The sequence below is a fragment of the Fusarium redolens genome (genome assembly GCF_020744475.1).
Source record: "Fusarium redolens strain MPI-CAGE-AT-0023 chromosome Unknown BKA55scaffold_31, whole genome shotgun sequence".
Taxonomy (NCBI): Eukaryota; Fungi; Ascomycota; class Sordariomycetes; order Hypocreales; family Nectriaceae; genus Fusarium; species Fusarium redolens.
In genome coordinates, this window is record NW_025763694.1 from 23,912 (window position 1) to 44,156 (window position 20,245).

Sequence of the window (20,245 nt, forward strand, 5' to 3'; positions counted from 1 at the left end):
TTCTAAGATTTATTTATTAGTTTTTATTATACTAGTATTATAATCTAGTCTTTTACTAATAGTATCTGCTTATCTATTTTCTAATCCCTTATAGTAAATAATTATAAAATTAAACTTATATAGGTATTTAGTATAATATAATTATTATTTATTTAGTTCTTAAGTTATAATAAAATGCAAAATATTCTAGTAATTAGTATAGACTTTAACTTAATATATACTTCTTATAAGGTAGTATTTAAATTCCTTAAAATAGTTAATAATTACTAGTAATTCTTTATTATAAATAAGGTAATTAAGCTTTACTTTATATAATTTATATAAGTAAAAGGCAATTAGGTAGAGGCGTCCTTTTTTATCTTTTTATCTAATTTATCCTTTAAGTATAAAATCTAATATATCTATTTCTAGTTTTATTTCCTTAATAAGATTAAATATAATTAAGACTAGCTTACTAAGGATTATATCTTATAGTTTTATAAATACTTCTTTTACCTTTATGCTAAATATAAAGGTTTTGCCTTTTTTTATTAATTTAGTAAGTAGATTTGCTATTTTACTAAAGTCTTTTATAAATTATTAGTAGTAATTAGTAAAACTTAAGAAGCTTTATACTTCTTTAATATTAATAGGTTATTTCTAATTATATATTATTATAATTTTCTTTTAATTTATTTTAATTTATCTTAGGAAATAGTATATCTTAAGAAGTCTACTTCTTTTATATAAAAGTAACTTTTCTCTAATTTAATTAATAAGTTAATATCTATAATACTTATAAGACTTTATAATATATTTCTTATATTTTCCTTTATTATCTAAGAAGATTAGATATTATTTAAGTAATATATTATAAAGATATTAAGGTATTATTAAAGTATATTATTAATTATCTATTAAAATATTATAGTATATTAGTAAGTCTAAATAGTATTATTAATACTTAAAGAGTTTAAACTTATTCTAAATACTATCTTCTATTTATCTCCTTCCTTAATACAGATTAAATTATAGGCTTCTTTAAGGTTAAAAGTAATAAAGATTTATTTTCCTTATAGGCAGTCTTAAGTTCTATAATAAGTAGAATAAGGTCTAATCCTTAATAGTAAAAGTATTTAATCTTTAGTAATCTATAACAAGTTATATTTTTATTTTTCTTAAGTATAAATATTACTAGAAATCCTATTAATAAGGTAGATATTAATATTTCCTTAGCTAGTTCTGTTTTAGGTATTTCTTAAAGTTTAAGCTCTTTCTATTAAGATTATAATCTTCTAGAATAATAAGTTATTATTTTAAGCTAAATTTTATATCTTAATAGCTATATTATAATACCTTTATATTAAGTTTTTTTTAAATAGTTTCTTATAGATTAATATTTTTTAAGGATATTTTAAGTTATTCTTATTATTATTTTACTTTAACTTTTTTATTTTATAGTTATTTATTTAAGTTATATAGTTATTATTTAAGGAGACTTAATATTTATTTATTTTATTCTTTTTGCCTTTTATATACTTATATTATATCCCTTTAGGGGTTGTAAAATATTTCTTTTATACTATACTTTACTATCCTTATTAGTTAAAGTTTAAGATTTCTTATTATCTTATAATTAGTTTCTTTATTACTATTAATATTACTTTAGAAAGTAACTTAGCTAGTTAGCTAGTTAATATTAAGGTTATAATATCTTAACTATAGCATTCTAGGAGGATATTAACCTTATCTAGAGGTATAATATTAAAATCTACTCCTTAATTCTTTCTATTAATAAAGACCTTAAGGTAATTAATTTCTTAATTTATCTAGCTATTATTATAATTAAAAAGTTACCTTTTATATTTATTAAGAGGTATAGTTCCTTTTTCCTTTTTATAATAGCTTTAAGTCTATTACTACTTTAGGTCTAATATAGTTACTTTCTGCTTTATAATCTATCTATATATTTAGCTCTTTTCCCTTAATCTAGACTTTTAGTACTAGGCAGTTTAAGTTATCTTGGTTTATAACTCTAAGAGCTCTTTATAGTTTTAGTTTATCTAGTCCTGGCTCTTTATATATCTATAGCTTTATTATAGATAGTATATAACTTTTCCTAATGTATTTTAGTAAGTTTATTTATAATTACTATTACAATAGCCTTCTTTATTTATATAATTATTAGCAAATTTTTTATTATATAGTTACTGCTAGAGGTATTCTTTTAGTTCTATATATTGTTTTTTAGGCATTTTTAGGTATACTTTATGTTTTTTTAATTTTATTATTTGCTTATTATATAATGCTTTAATATTATTAAGGTAGCTTTAATAGTATTTTTCTAAGTCTATATATCCTTTAATATAATTTACTTAGCTTAGCTCTTAATATTCTTTTATAAGTTCTTATTTATATCTATTATATATTCTCTATACTGCTTTCTATATATTAATAGGCTTTCCTTTACTTAAGTATAATTATTAAAAAAATTCTATAATTACTTTAAGGTTCTTATTTTCCTTTTTATTATCTTATAGCTATTATAAGTTAGTTATTCTTACCTAGTCTAGTTCTTTTATAACCTAGTTAGGTATTACTTCTCTTTTATTTATAGTAGTTATTTTATTTATAGTAAATGTTTCTTATTTTTTAATTTACTAGATTAGTTAGGCTATTTATTTCTTTTTTCCTAGTTCTTATATAAACTGTTTATTTTTATTAATTAAGGAGTAATATTTTATAGAGATATCTCTTATATAGAAGTTGCATTCTTGTTATTAGTTTTAATTAATTTCTTAAAATAGTATTATATTAAAATATAATTCTGCTACTTTTAGGTTATTATACTAAAAGTATATAATATATCCTGCTAGTTCTTTATATATATATAGGTTTAAGTTTAGGTTTTTAAGGATAGCTATAAGAAAATAATTATTATCTAATTTTTCTCCTTTATAGGCCTTATACTAGTAATACTTATAAGATGCCTAAGAGATTTCCTTATATTAATTATTAATAAGAAATATCTTAATATTATCCTTTAAGTTAAACCTAGGTTCTTTATATAAGGGATTTATAGTATTATTTATATAATAGGCTTATATAATTATAGCTTCTAGCTTATTAATATTTATATATTCTTTTACTTTTTAGATATACTTTTTATATAGTAAATTATAGTACTTATTTCTATTTTTATTAAATAAGGAGGTATAAGTTTATTGCTATTTTTATTTAAGTTTTTATCTCCTTATAGAGATATCTAGCTATTTGTCTTATTGCTTTACCTTAATATCTTATATTTCTTGCATATTAGTAGTAGTACTTGTATATTTTATTACTTACTTCCCTTTTAATTTATACTTATTTTTCTTTCTTTTAAAAGGTTATTTAGTTTTTTAGTTTTTTATAAAGGGCTTCCTTTATTCTTTAGAGCTTATTTTTAGCAAATCTTAGTATTTTATATTTTATAATATATCCTTTTTTAATATCTATTATAAGAGTTATTTTATCTTATTATATAATTATCTTAATAAGGATATTATTAATTAATTATAAAGTATTTAGCTATTCTTTTATTTAAGGGATAGTTACTTTTCCTTTATTAAATATTCTTAAGACTTTTACTTCTTTATATTTTTTATTATCCTTTTTATTTTATTATCTTTCTCTTTATTTCTATTAGAAGTATTTCTTTTACTTTAAGTCCTTTATCTTTTAGTAGTAATAATTATTATTAATTTTATTCCTTTAAAGTCTCTATTACTCTTTTTCTTCTTTTATAAGTTCTTTCTTTCTTATCCTTTATAAGTCTCTAATAGTAATTCTATAAAAGTTAATTTATAATATAGAACTATATTATATTTACTTTAAGTTATTTTAAGTATCTTAATATATATAGCTATTTAGGGATCTTATATTTAGGTTAGTCCTAAGGCTTACTTACTTTAATTTAGATTTTTTAATTTCTTTAGTTTTAGGCAGATATATATTATATATCTAAACTAGTTATAGTTATAGTATTTAACTTTAAATATATCTTAAGGTTTCTTATTTCCTTATTAAGTAGCTTTAAGAATTATAAGTCCTACTTTAGTTCTATAAGAAGTATTATTATATTTCTTATGCCCTTAATTAGTGTTATTTTATTTATAGTTATTATTTTACTATAGGCTATATATTCTGCCACTTTATTTAGCTTACTTCTTATGCCTTTATTTATATTACTAGTTATTAATTTTAACTATAATAGTAGTAAGTTTATTTAAGTTTTTAAGCTTAGGTTTAATATTAACTATAGTATCCTTAATTTTAAACTTTAATCTTAAGTATACCTAAGCTATATATACTTCTTTATTTTAGTTAAGTCTAAATACCTAGTAATAATATTTAGCGAGATAAGAGGCTGCAGATCCTTTTTATTTAAGTTATTTAATTTTTAGTTCTGCAGATTGCTTTTTATCTTATATTCTAAGTATATATTATATTTCTTTTTTAAAGTTTTTATAGTTATTATAAATATAATTAGTTATATCTTTTTATTCTTTATAAGGATTATTAATATAATTATATATAATAGGTTTAAACTATTAGAGTGTTTTATACTTAAGGAGTCCTATTATATATTATACCTTAAGTTTATTTATAATAAACTAAGTTAGGTAGTATAAGTAGTAGCTATATAGGCTAATAAGGAATCCTTAAAGTTTATTAATATCTTTATTATATAGGTTAGGCTATTAAGGTCTAAGGATTTCTTTAAGGTCTTTTCCTATAGCTATAAGTACTATAGTATATTTAATATATTCTTAATATATCTTTTTACTATTTTTAGCTTCTTCCTTAAGTTCTTTAGTAAGCTTACTAAGTTAGGCTACCTTAGCTTTTAAGGTTTCGATCTTACTTTTAGCTATATTAAAGTTATTTTTAGTGTTTTCTAAAAGATTATTATATTATTAACTAAGTCTCTTAAGCTTATATTTAAGTTTTATAACTTCCCCTTTATAAGTACTTAGATAAGTAAGAGTAATTTCTTCTTCTTTATTATTATTAGTTTTTATAAAAGCATCCTCTAGGTTAGGGGGAATCTCTTACTATAATAGGTATTAAGTATATCCTAAGTTAGAAGACTGGCTTAAAGTAATAAGTATTATTGTATTAGTATTACTTAGTATTATATAATATAATTTAAATAAGAGCTATTAATATATAATAAAATAGGTTTTAAATAAATAAACTAGTTTATATTAGGTTTAATATTTATAAAGTTATAAGGTATTATATTAAGTAATTATAAAGTATTATATCTCTTAATAGTAAATAAAGTAAGTTAGTATAACAGAATAGGTTTTAAATAGGTAAACTAGTCTATACTAGGTTTAATGTTTGCAGAGTTATAGGGCGTTATATTAAGTAGTTATAAAATATTATATTTCTTAATAGTAAATAAAGCGGGTTAGGCATATTTAGGTAAAGAAGTCTTATTAATAGCTAGTAAGCTAAATTCTATAAAAGTGCTAATAAATATAATCTATATATTAAAAGTATTCTTAGGTAATTAGTAAGGTTATTAAGGGATTAGTAGTAATTTAAGTAAATTAGTATTAATTATAATAGATTAGCTCTAATTATAAAGTCTTAGCGCTAATTATCTTTAGTAAGGATTATAGTAATTAATAGAAAATATAAGGTATATATAATAGAACTGCTAGGGTTGTAATATAATCTTTCCCCTCTCTTAGGCCTTGTCCTCGAGGCCTAATTAATATATTTTTCTATTAGTTATTTTCTATAAGTATAATCCTAATCCTGTAATCCTTTAAGATATCTAACTGCATATCTAAGACTAAGAAAACTTTTATTAAAAATTATAATTCTCTTTATATCCTTATTATAGTATTTAGGAATCTTATTATGCCTTATTCTAACTATATTTATTAGAAGATAGAGGATTCTTATATTCTTAACCTTATAAAATTAAATTACTATAATTCTTATATTAAGTTAGGGATATCTTATAATAGTTATAGTCTCTCTATAGTAGCAGGTATATTTTCTTTTATATAAAATTATTTTATAGGTTCTGCTAATATAATATTAGCTAAAAAGATTATTAATAAAAAGCATTATTTAGAGCATAAGGAAGAGGCTGCTAAGGATGAATTAATTAGTTTTTAGGCAGAGTTTACTTATATTTATAATACTATAAATACTTAGTTTACTAAAATTACTTATTTAAGGCATTAGTGTTATTAAGTAAAGGTAAGGGGCTTAGATATAATTTAATATAGTCTTAGTTCTATAGATAAACTAGAAAAGGTAAAGTATAATAAGCAGGCTGCTTTAAAAGGTGCTATAATTAATAGGTCTTTTTAAGACTAGTCTGCTATTACTAAATAGTTTAAGTAGGATTTATTAAGACTTAATACTTTCCTTAATCCTTTTAGTTCTGGTAGAAGTTCTTTAGAAGTTATTAGGTATTAGTAAGGTATTTAAATAGTTTTTATATATTTTTGTTTTTTAGGTAATCCTTTTATTTAATAAGATATTCTATTTATTTATTAATTCTCCTTATATCTTTAATTGCTTTTGCTTTATAGACTTCTAGTCCTTTAATTTCTTTTAGTTTATTACTAGTTTTGACTTATATTATATTAGCTGCTGATTTAAGTAATATAATATAAAAGATTAAATAGAGCCTAACTTTTAGTAGTAGGTTTAGTTTATAATTATTTTTTAAGATTTTTCTTTTAACTTTATATAGCCTAATATATTTATAATTTAATTTATAACTTAGTTATTTTATTATAATGTTTTTTATAGCTAAGTAGACTATATCTCCCTTTAAGAAGGTTAGTCTCTTAATCCTTTTTATATTATAGTATTTTTTTTATATATTTTCTAATAAATTCTAATTTTTTCCTTAATTCCTTATATAGAGCTTTTAGGTCTTTACTCTTAATTATAATAGCTAGGTTAACTATTTTTAGTTCTTATACTATATAATATAGGTCTAGGGTAAATCCAAAATTAGCTACTAAAGGTATAGTTTTAATGCTTTTATTATATACTATATTATAGGCAAGTTAGGCACTTAGTAATTTTTCTACCTAATTATTTTATTTATAATTAATATAGTATTATAAGTATTATTCTAGCACTTAGTTTATTTATTTAGTTTATCTATTTATTTATAATTTAAATACTATTAATAGTTAGTAGTTTAGTCCTATATATGCTATAAGTACTTACTAAAACTTACTTATAAATATAGTTCTTCTATCTATTAGGATTTTATATAGTAACCTATATTCCCTAATTATCTTATTATAAAAGATATAGGTAAGTTATTTTACATTTATAGCTTCTTTATAAGATATATAATAAGAGAATTTAGTAAGTTAATTTACTATAACTAAGATACTATTATAAAAGATTCTAGTTAAGGGTTCTTCTAATAAAGGTAGCTTAGTTATGCAGTTTATTATAATTAAACTCTATAGTCTTTTTACTATTTCTAGTAATTATAATAGGCCATAAGGTTTATATTATTATGCTTTAGTTTTTATATATAAGTTATATTATTTAATAACCTTTTTTACTATTTTTCTAATTCCTTTTTAATTATAATATATCTAAATGCATTTTAGAGTTTTTATAATGCCTTAGTGGCTATATAGGGGATATCTATATATATCCTGTATTAGTTCTTCTCTAAATTACTTAAGTACCTATAGTTTATTATTATAAGTAGGCATTTTTACTCCACTTCTTATAAGATCTTAAATATTATATCCTATAGTGGCATTTTAAATTTTATTTATTTATTTTTCTTAATTTATAGGTTTATAATTACTTATAAGTCCTAGAGTTTTTGCTTATTAGGTAAATTAGTATTTTTCTTTATTATTCTTTTTTAAGAGTTATTCTTTTGCTTTTATTATGCTAGTATTATAATCCAGGCATTGGCTAATAGTGTTAGCTTATCTGTTATTTAAACCCTTATAATAAATAATTATAAAGTTAAATTTATATAGGTATTTAATATAATATAGTTATTATTAATTAAGTTCTTATATTATAGTAAAGTATGAAATGTTTTAATAGTTAATATAGACTTTAATTTAGTATATACTTCTTATAAGGTAATATTTAAACTCCTTAAAGTAGTTAATAATTACTAGGAATTCTTTATTATAAATAAGGTAATTTAGTTTTGCCTTATATAGTTTATAAGAATAAAACGCAATTAGGTAAAGCTTTCTTTCTTTATCTTATTATCTAATTTATCTTTTAAAGTAAAATTTAATAAGTTAGTTTTTAGTTTTATTTCCTTATTAAGGTTAAATATAACTAATATAGGTTTATTAAGGATAGCTTATTATAGTACTTTAAATGCTATTTATATATCTTATTTTTATATAAATTTCCTATTTTTCTTTATAAGTTCTATAAGTAAGTTTATAATTTTACTAAAGTCTTTAATAAATCTTTAGTAGTAGTTAGTAAATCTTAAGAAGCTTTAAACTTCTTTAACTATTATTAATAAGGGCTAATTTGCTATTATTAAGATTTTCTTTTATTTTATTTTAATTTTACTAAATATAATAATATATCTTAAGAAGTTTACTTTTTTTATATAAAAGTAACTTTTTTCTAGTTTAATTAGTAAGTTAGTATCTTATAAGGCTTTTAGAACTTTATAAATATATTCCTTATACTTTTCTTTATTATTTAAGAAGATTAGGATATTATCTAAGTAATATATTATAAAGATATCTAAATACTATTAAAGTATATTATTAATTATTTACTAAATTATTATAGGTATATTAATAAGTCTAAATAGTATTATTAAGTACTTAAAAAGTCTAAATTTAGTTTTAAATACTATCTTCTATTTATCTCCTTCTTTAATATAAATTAAGTTATAAGCTCCCTTAAGGTTTAAAGTAATAAAGATTTATTTACCTTATAGGCAGTCCTTAAGTTCTATAATAAGCAGAAGTAGGGTCTTATCCTTAATTATAAGGGCATTTAACCTCTTATAGTCTATAATAAGTTATAGTTTCTTATTTTTCTTTAAGATAAATATTATTAGAAATCCTGCTAATAAGTTAGATATCCTAATATTCCCTTTTGCTAGTTTTATATCTAGGTATTTTCTTAAGGTAATAAGTTCCTTTTTATTAAGGTTATAAATTTTCTAAAATAGTAAGTTATCTGTTTTAAGCTATATTTTATAATCTTAATAGCTATACTATAGTACCTTTGTTTTAAGTTCCTCTTTAAATAGTTTTTTATAAATATAATATTCTTTTAGGATATTCTTAAGTCTATCTTACTATTTCTTTTTCTTAAGTTCTTTTAGGTATTTTAATTATTTATCTAAGTTATATAATTAGGTTTTAAGGAGACTTAAGATCTAGTAGTTTTACTATTTCTTGCCTTTTATATATTTATATTATACTCCTATTAGAGGTAGTAAATTCTTTACTTTATACTTGCTTATACTATCCTCTTTAGTTAGGGTTTAAAATCTCTTATTATTTATTATAATTATTTTATTATTACTATTAGTATTACTAAAAAAGGTAACTTAGCTAGTCCTCTAGTTAATATATAAGTTTTTCTTTTATAACTAATTTATATTAAGGAGGATATTAACTTCCTTATTTAAGGGAAGTATATTAAAGTCTATTCCTTAATTCTTTCCTTAAATAAAGACCTTAAGTTAATTAATCTCTTAATTTATAATTCTATTATTATAATTAAAGAGTTATCCTTCTGCATTAAGTAATAAGTAAGGTTCTTACTTCTTTATTTATAATAGTTTTAGCTATATAACTATTTTTAAGTTAATAAAACTTTACTTAGCTTTATAGTTAATTTATATATCTAGCCATTTTCCCTTAATTTAAACTTTTAGTATTAGGCATTTTAGTATTAGGTCCTTATATAACCCTAAAGCATTTAGTAATTTAATTATTCTTATTCTTACTTTTTACTTATTTAATACTCTATTATAAATAATATATAACTTTTCCTAATATATCTTAATATATCTGCTTATAGTTACTATTATTATACTCTTCTCTATTAGGCAGTTATTTATAAACTTATTATTAGCTAATTACTACTAAAAATATTCTTCTAGTTCTGTATTTTATTTATTTATATATTATTCTTATGCTAACTAGGATATAACTAGGTAAAGTCTATTTACTTCCTTTAGCACTGTATTTCTTTAGTAGTATTTAAACTTATATTATTATTTACTAAGTTATTTATTAGGCAGCTGTATTATCCTTGGCTTATTTTTTCCTAGTATTTGTTTTCCTATTCTTAGTATTTTTCTTTAATTTTGCTAATTTCTACTTAATTAATGCTCTTAAGGTTATTAGGTAAAAATTCTTTTTTAAGTTATATTATTATTATCTGCTTATTTCTATTAATCCTTTCTTTAGATAATTAAATTTTCTATTTATAATCTCTTTAAATTCTTTTTTAGCTTCTTTAATAAGTCTTTATAATTACAAATTCCTTATAAAGTTAGTTTACTTTATAAGTCTGTTAATAGTAAGCTATATTAAATTATAGTTTTACTACTCCTAGTTTTTATATTATATATATACTAAATACCTTTTTATTTCTTTTTTAGGTATAGTTTATTATTAGGCATGCCAGGAATTATTACTAGAAAATAATTATTATTAAGCTTCTCTTACTTATATATTTTATATTAATAATATTTATAGGATAATTATAATATCTCTTTATGTTATTTATTTATAAGAAATATTTAAATATTATCTTATTTATTAAATTTTTCCTTTTATATAAGGGGTTTATGGCATTATTAGTATAATAGGCTTTAATATTTAAAAGTTTAAGTATATTAGTATTTTATATTTTCTAGCCCCTTATATATATTATTCCTTAGGTAAGGTTTATATTTTACTTCCTGCTTTATTAAATAGTGGTTTATAGGGTTATTTTTACTTTAGCTTAAGGTATTTATCTTCTTTATAGAGGTATTATATAGTTACTTATGCTACTTCTTTTTTATATCTTATACTTTAAGGGTATTAATAATAATAGGCATATATCCTAGCTGCTGCCTCTTATTCCTTATTAAAGGCTTTTTTTTTTTTTTTAAAGCTTATTTATTATTATAATTTTAGTAAGGATATTATCTATCTTATTAGTAAACTTGGCTTTATTATCTATATTAGGGATAACTGCCTTTTCCTACTTTATTATTTCTAAGACTTATAGTTTTTTAAGTTTCTTAATTCTTTAGAGTTCTTTTTATTAAGCGTTTTATTATTTCCTATAGTTTAGGTTATTATAAAGCTTTTCCTTTTTATTTTTATTATATTATACTAGCTTGGTAAGATATCCTGGATTATTAGCTTTCTTATAGGTATTCTTTTCTCTTTAAATTTAATTCTTAGTTTCCTTATCTCTTGCTAGTGGGTTTTCTATATTAGCTTCCTTATAGGTAAGAAATAGATCTTATAGTTCCTTAATTAAACTATTTAGGTAGGGGTATTACTCTAGTTCTTTTGCTTTCTTTAAGTTAGTAGTATTATAACTGCTTTTAAGTATTCTTAATATCTTAGTTTATCTGGCTATTTGCAGGTCTTATTATTTAATTAGTCTTAAGGCCTGCTTACTTTAATTAAGGTCTTTAGGTTTCCTAGGCTTTAGGCATTATTATACTATATATCTAAACTAGTTGTAGTTATAGTACTTATATTTAGATATATCTTGCCTTTAGTTGTTATTATTATTGCCTGGCTAAATAGCTTTAAGTACTATAGGTCCTAGCTATATACTATATATAGTATTATTTTAGTAATTCCCTTATTGCTATCTTTAATTTTAAGAGTTACCTTAATTATTATTATATTTCTAGCTAGGGTAATATAAGTTAAAGTTACTTCCTTTTTATTAGTAGGCAGCTTTCTCTTTTTTATATTTATATTATCTTTTATTAATTTTAATTATTATAATAATATATATAATTAGGTTATTAAGTCTATTAGCTAGGTATAGTTTATCCTTAATATCTTTTTTTAGACTTTAGTAGTAAATTTCTATAAGAGACTTATTATCTTACTAGGTTTTAGTAATAAGCTATCTAAACTTAGCTAAGTATATAGTATATAATTTATACTATTTAAGTATTAGTAATTCTGCTATAGCTTATTGTTTTTTATTAACTACTTTAAAATTATCTTTTAGTATTTATTTAAAGTTTTCCTAATTTCTAAAGATATTTTAGGTATCCTAGTCTTATAGGTTTTCTTTATTTTTAAAGTAATTCTTTATAATAGGTTTAAACTAGTCCTTAGCATCTCCTTAAATTAGTAATATAATAAATAGCAATTTCTTAATAGCGGTATTTAGTTTATTAAGGAATAGGCAGAAATATCTTTTTATTTAGGTAAGGAATAGGATTATATTAGCTACTTATCCCTTAAAAGGTTCTAGCTTAGGCGGCTTAAGTGCCTCTTTAAGGTTATATCCTTATAATTTATTAGCGTTATTATTAGCAGGCATAGCGTTCTGCTATTTATTAACTTATATTTGCAAGTTATAAATAGTAATATATAACTACTAAACTTTAGCTATAAGTTTAGCTATACTAGGGGGTACTCTAGTATAAGGAGGTGCTAGGCCGGTATTACTAAACATCTTAATAATATAATATTACTTAGTTATTTAATATAGTATATTTTAAATAAGAGCTATTAATATATAATAAAATAGGTTTTAAATAGGTAAACTAGTTTATATTAGGTTTAATGTTTATAGAGTTATAAGGCGTTATATTAAGTAATTATAAAGTATTATATCTCTTAATAGTAAATAAAGTAAGTTAGGCATATTTAGGTAAAGAAGTCTTATTAATAGCTAGTAAGCTAAGTTCTATAAAAGTGTTAATAAATATAATCTATATATTAAGGGTGGCCTTATAGCTTAGTAGAGAATATAAGTGATTTAAGGGTTGGATTTATAGGGATTGGTTGTAATTTATAGTAATTTAGTATTAGAGCGTTATAATCTAAGTAATTTAATAGAAGAGGATTATTACTAAGAGGAGTAATCCTTTGGTAATTGGTGAAAATTGTGGGGGCTATGTAATATAGATGCAGGGGTTATAATATTAATACTTAAATTAGCTATTAATATAATATATATTAAAACTAGTAATAAACCTTAATAAATTATAAGACTAGAGGTATATAAAGTAAAGGAAATTAAAAATATAAAAAAGGTTAATAAATAAAAAATATACTTAATTAAATAGAAAAACTACTTAAAAAGTAAAAAAATATAAAAACTAATAAAATACCTTATTAATACCTAATAACTCTTAAAGAACTTTTATTAAAATTAAAAAGATTAAGGAAAGTACTAAAACTTAATAAGTCCTATTTAAACTATTTAGTAATAGTAAACTAGTTTTAAAAGGAACTATTAATTATAATACCTTCTAAAGCAGCCTGCTTATTATATTCTGCCTTTTCTAATTTATTTATAAAACTAAAACTATATTAAATTATATTTAAGCCCTTTACCTCTACTTAATAATACTAGCGCCTTAGATAAGTAATCTTAATAAACTAAGTATTTATAGCATTATAAATATAAGTAAACTTTACTTAAAAACTAATTAGATTATCCTTAGCAGCCTTTTTCTTATACTTTAAATAATACTTTTTATTAATAATCTTTTTAGCTAATATTATATTAGTAAAACCTATAAAAATAATTTTATATAAAAGAAAATATACTTACTACTATAGAGAAATTATAACTATTATAAGATATTCCTAACTTAATATAAGGATTATAATAATTTAACTTTATAAGGTTAAGAATATAGGAATCCTCTATCTTCTAATAAATATAGTTAAAATAAAATATAATAAGATTCCTAAATGCTATAATAAAGATATAAAGAGAATTATAATTTTTAATAAAAGTTTTCTTAATTTTAGATATATAATTAAATATCTTAAGAGATTATAAGATTAAGATTATACTTATAAAGGATAACTAATAGAAAAATATATTAATTAGGCCTTAAGGGTAAGGCTTAAGGGAGGGGAAAAATTATATTATAACCTTAGTAATTTTATTATATATATCTTATATTTTCTATTAATTATTATAATCCTTATTAAAGATAATTAGCATTAAGACTTTGTAATTAAAGCTAATTTATTATAATTAGTATTAATTTACCTAAATTACTACTAATCCCTTAATAACCTTATTAATTACCTAAAAATACCTTTAGTATATAAACTATATTTATTAGCACTTTTATAAAACTTAGCTTACTAGCTATTAATAAAATATCTTTATATTAATAAGCCTAGTATATATTACTTAATTATTAAGAGATATAATACTTTATAATACTTAGTATTATGCCTTATATAATCTGCAAATATAAACCTAGTATAGACTAGTTTACCTATTTAGAAAACCTAATTATTATATAATAGCCCTTTATTATTTTAAAATCCCTTTTATATTAATTTAATTCCTTATTATATACTTATACCTAATAAAGTACCTTAATAAGTTTAGTAAAATTTATCTTATTAATAATAAGGCTAGTATTACTATTATTTTTATTTTATTTTACTTTAGTTTTATTAGGTAATAATTAAGGTAGGTAAAACTTTAAGGTAAATAGCTAGTATTATATATAATACTTAAGATAAATATTATAAAGCTTATTATTTTTATATATTATTATTAGTTTGGTTTCTTATTAAGAAATTAACTTAAGATCCTATATAAGTAATATTCTTATATAAGGTATAGTTATATAGCCTCCTTATCTGCCCTTAAGCCTTAGCCTAAATATAGCTATTAGGCTATATTAAGTAAAATAATTAACTTAGCTAATTTCCTATCTTAACCTACCTTACCTAACTCTTATAAAAAGTCTATTAGCAGGCTTAAGGTATTAATATATAAGACTAATTTAATATATAAGTAATTAAATTTAAGACTTAGTATTAATATTATTATAATAATAGGCAAATTAGTAGCTATTAGCTATTACTTTATAATTATTATTTTCTCTTCTTTTATATTAAACTTAGTTATATATAATATATAGCTAAGTACGCTAGCAAGCTTTACTATAAAAGCCTTAGTTAGGTAGTAAATAATAATTTTATCTTATTAGTTATTAAATAAATTTAATTAGGCCTAATATAACTGTATTAGGTAAGCTGCTTATTTATAAAGATTACCTAGCTTATATTTTTAATAAATACTATATTAAATATTAGGATAGTTTTTTAACTTTCTAATAATATATAGCTATATAAGCTTATTAGACTTAAGAAAAAGCTCTTAATATATTAGTAGCAGTATTACTATTAACTATATAATTTATATATATACCTAATATATATATTAGGCAAGTTATAAAATACTTTATTAGTAAGTTCTTATTATAATAATAAGATAATATTTATTAATTATACTTTAATTTAAGCACTACTTATTATATAGTTAACTAATATATTTAAAGGACCTTTTTATATAAGCTGCCTTAGCTAATATAAGAATAAGTAATACAGACCTTATTAAGCCTAGGTATTAAATATAGTATTTTAAAATAGCTTTATCTAAGTATTTAAATATATTATTATAGAAAGCTATAATAGGAAGGATTAATATAATTATTCTAGCTCCTTTAAGTATAGCCCTAATTATAAATATAAGTATTTTACTAAATCTTATTATAAGGATAATAATAACCTACTTAGAAGTATAGGGACTTATTACTATTAGTATAATATCTTACTAATTAGGCTGGCAGAGTTAAAGCCTTAAATTGTTATATAAATTATAGGTAATTAAAGTAATTTTATCTTCCTTTGCAGTTAGCCTTATATAAAATTGCATTTTCTTATAGGCTTTAAGAAGCTTTTAGGATTATGTTTTTAAGATAGTATATAGGCGCTTGCCTTAAAGTGCCTAATTAACTTAAAATAGGCTTTGCTAGCTTTTTAATACCTAGTAAGCTTAATAAAATAGGTTTATTATAATTAAAGTTATATTACTTATATAAGTATAATTAAATATTTAGAAATTATAATTACTTATCTTAATAAGGAATACAAGCTTTACTTTATCTTTAACCTTATTTAATATTATAATTTTATTTAATTTAAAATTTGCCTATTTCTTATTATTAAACTTTTCCTTTATAATAAAAGCAGTAACTTAATGCTATTATATTACCTAGAACTAGGGCACCTTGGTATATATATATGCCCTTTAGAGGCAAGATAAGACTATATAGTCTTCCTAGATTTAACTATTAGGCTTTAACTAGAGGTATAATAAAAGTAAAGTATTAGGCAGAACTTATATAAGTATTAGTATCTTTTTTAAGAACTCCTAGATATATACTTTATAGATTATTATAATATTAAGGTAGAAGTAAGTCTCCTTGCTATTATTATAATTTTAATCTAGTTAAATAAATACCTTATATAAAGCTGCCTTTTCCTTTACTTATTAAAATAGGGTATTATAAGTTCCTGCTAGTACCTCTCTATTTCTCTTATTTAATAGCTATAAGGTATTAAAGTTATCTTAATCTAGGTTATTATATAGCCTTTATGCCTTAATTAAAGTAATATTATTTATCTTAAATAGTAATTCTTATAAAGAAGTATATATACTTAGTAAAACTTTAATATAATTAGCTATAATATATAATCTATATATAACTTAACTCCCTTATAGTTAATAGTCTTTTTATTAAAGACTAGCAGGCCTAATACTTAATAAAATTAGTATTAGAGGCTATAAAGAGATAAAGCTACTATTATAAGATATAACTAAATAGTATTTTTACTATTTATTAAAAATATCTCTTATATATCTTATTAATTAAATTAGGAATTTTATCCTTATTATTTTACTTTTTAAAGTATATAAAGTTAAATAAGATAACCTAAGCTACTTAAATAAGTAATAATAAGTTACTATTAAAGTTACCTAGCTTATATTAAATATATAGTATATATTACTTATTATCTTATTAGTATATTAGGTTTTTTTTTAACTAAGTATAATATAAAAACTTAATATAGTAAATTAAAATAGCCTACTTCTAATAGTATAGTAAATAAAAGAGATATAAAATATATAAATAGTATATTTAAGTTTAATATTATACTCCTTATTATTACTACTACTTAATCTAACCTTTAATGTTTTATCTTGCTATTATAAAGTATTAGTAATGCCTTATATTGCCTTTTCTTACTAGCTAGTTATTTTAATAATATTTCCTAGTAATACTTAGTTATTACTTTCTCTAATAAAGTGCTTAATATTATAAAATATTACCTAGTAATAATATATAAAGAGCTATTTTACTATTTAAAAATAGGACTTAAGTAACTTCTTATTTTTAAATTTATAGAATTTACTAGCTTTAGTATTACTTATATTATTTTTATTATTATAAAAGTTACTTAATCTTAATACTTACTATTATATTATCTTTTTATTAAGTAATATTTTATTATATAATATATATATATTTATTAATATATTATTTACTATAGTTATTATATAATTAAAATTTATATTAATATTATCTTTATTATCTTTATTATTACTATTATTATTATTATTATCTTTATTATCCTGCCTGCCTAGATTTAGACTTTGCAGTAATATATATAATAATAGAATATTAGTATTATATAACCCTTATAGGTAAGTAGTAAATCTTATATATATAAGCTAAGGCACTTAGTCTATATATAACTCTTTAATACCTTATATAATCTTAGCTTTATTATTTAGGTTATATAAGGCCTAGATAATATCTACCTTTAGATTACTAAATAGTTTCCCTTTTTTTTATAATAATAATAGCTTCTTTCTTATCTCTAGTAATAATAATAATAATAATAATAATAATAACTATTTTTCTTTAATAATAAAGTAATTAATCTGCCCTTTTATTATAAAGTATATTTAAAGCTTATATGCCTTTTATAAAGGCTTAATACTAATATACTATAAGGCTCTTTTACTATAGGCTAGTATATAATTATATATCTTCTTTATATACTATATATAATAGTTATATTTATTATTAATATAAATATACCCTTTATATATAATAAGGCCCTTTAGCAGCTAGTATAGTCTTTTCTTATTATATTTCTACTTTTATAGCTCTTTTACTAGGCATAGATTATAGGTTAATAGCTAATTAACTATTAATTGCAGTTTATTGCTTTTTATTTTATGCGGCCTAGCCTATAAATAGCTCCTCTAGCTTGTTTTTTTTTAGGATTAGGCAGGTTTTATATAATTAATAAATTATAACCTAATAGTTAGGATTATAAGTAAAGCTATTAAGACTTATATTATATTTACTATATAATATATATTATATATATTATAAATAATAATTTTATTAAAAGAGGAAAAAAAGGGATAAGTTATTATTTATAAATTAAAATAAATATGTTATATTTAGTTTTTAGTTTTACTTAATTTAGCCTATTTCTTTATTATTTATATATATATTATTATAGTTTACTTACCTCTTTTTTATAATATAATATTATATCCCTCTTAACTTACCTTTAAACTTTTCTTTTTTTCTTTTTTTTTATCCTTCTTTTAATATTTACTAGCTTGCTATTAGGCTATAGTAATAGTTTTAACTTAATATTGCATTTTAAGCTTTCTTACCTCCCCTGCCTTAGCTTAGTAATTTATACTTTTCTTCCCTTTTTGGCTAATTACTATCTCTCCTTTTATAAAATCCTCTTTTACTTTAATCTCTATTAACCCTGGTTAATGCTATGTTATTTCCTATGCAAATTATACTACTTTAAGTACTTCTCTAGCCTAATAAGGGTCTCCTCTTTTACTTAAAAAGCCTTAACTTATATTAAATAGGCCTTATAGTAATTACTATTAAAAGCCATTTTCTTAGCTTATTACCTTTATATTTATAATCTTAGTAGTTAAAATCCTAGCTAGTATCTTAAAAGTTAATAATAAAGTTTATAAGATATTAATAGTAATTATTAAGATTTAAAATATAAGTTATTTTAACTTATATAAGTTATTAGATTTCTTAAGGTAAGTAAATAAAAACTTAAGTATTTTGTTAAAGTAAGAAAATTTAAATAAGGGTTTTTATTTTTATTTATAATAATAAGTAAAATAAATTTCTTATTAATTTAAACATATTTATAATTAGTAATTAAGTATAGTAAAGGGAGATTATTAATACTTATAATACTTATTAAAGTAAGTATTAAGTATATTATTAAGTACTTTTACTATTTTTACTTAGCTTATTACTAGTATTATATAAGATTATAAGGCTTAAATTTAAAGGCTATTTTAAATAAATAATATAATCTTTATATAAATAAATAAAGTACTTAATAATTATAAAGTAAAGAGATTATAAAAAGACTAAGAGGTTAAAAGGCTAGGTTAAAAGAAAACCCTTTATTTATATTTTAAAACTTAGTATCCTAACCCCTAATACTATTTATAAACCAGGAAGCAAATAAACTAAACATTAAGGCTTAGGAAATATAATTAGGCTAAGATAAAATGCTTAGTAAAGTTTATTAAACATCTTTATATATAAGATTAATTTCTGCCTTACTTATTGCTAGTCTGTTAGTTAAATACTATCTTAAAAAGGGGTTTTATAACTGCCTTAGCCTTATTAATATATATAATATAAGGCTAAAAATAATTAAGAGGCTATATAAATAAGTCTTTATTAATAAAATAAATTAGAAGTAAGCCTATTTAAAGGCTTATATAATATAATAGCTAGGTAATAAACTATACTTGCCTTATAACTATATATACTTAAATAATATAATAATTAGGAAGTAGGCCTTTATAATTTATTAATTAGATTATTTTAAATTATTTCTGCCTTATAAGTAGGTATAATATAAGGCTAAAGATAATTAAAAGGCTATTTAAATAACTCCTTATTAGTAAGATAAACTAAAAGTAAGCCTATTTAAATGCTTATATAATATAATAACTATAAGGCAAACTGTATTCTCCTTATAGCTATACTTTAAGTAAGTAAAAGTAAGGCTAATATAGATTTAAATTGCTAAGTTAAGTAACTACTTTATAAGTCTTATATATTCTGCTAAGCTATAGGTATATTTAAGTAAGCTTTATATCTTTAATT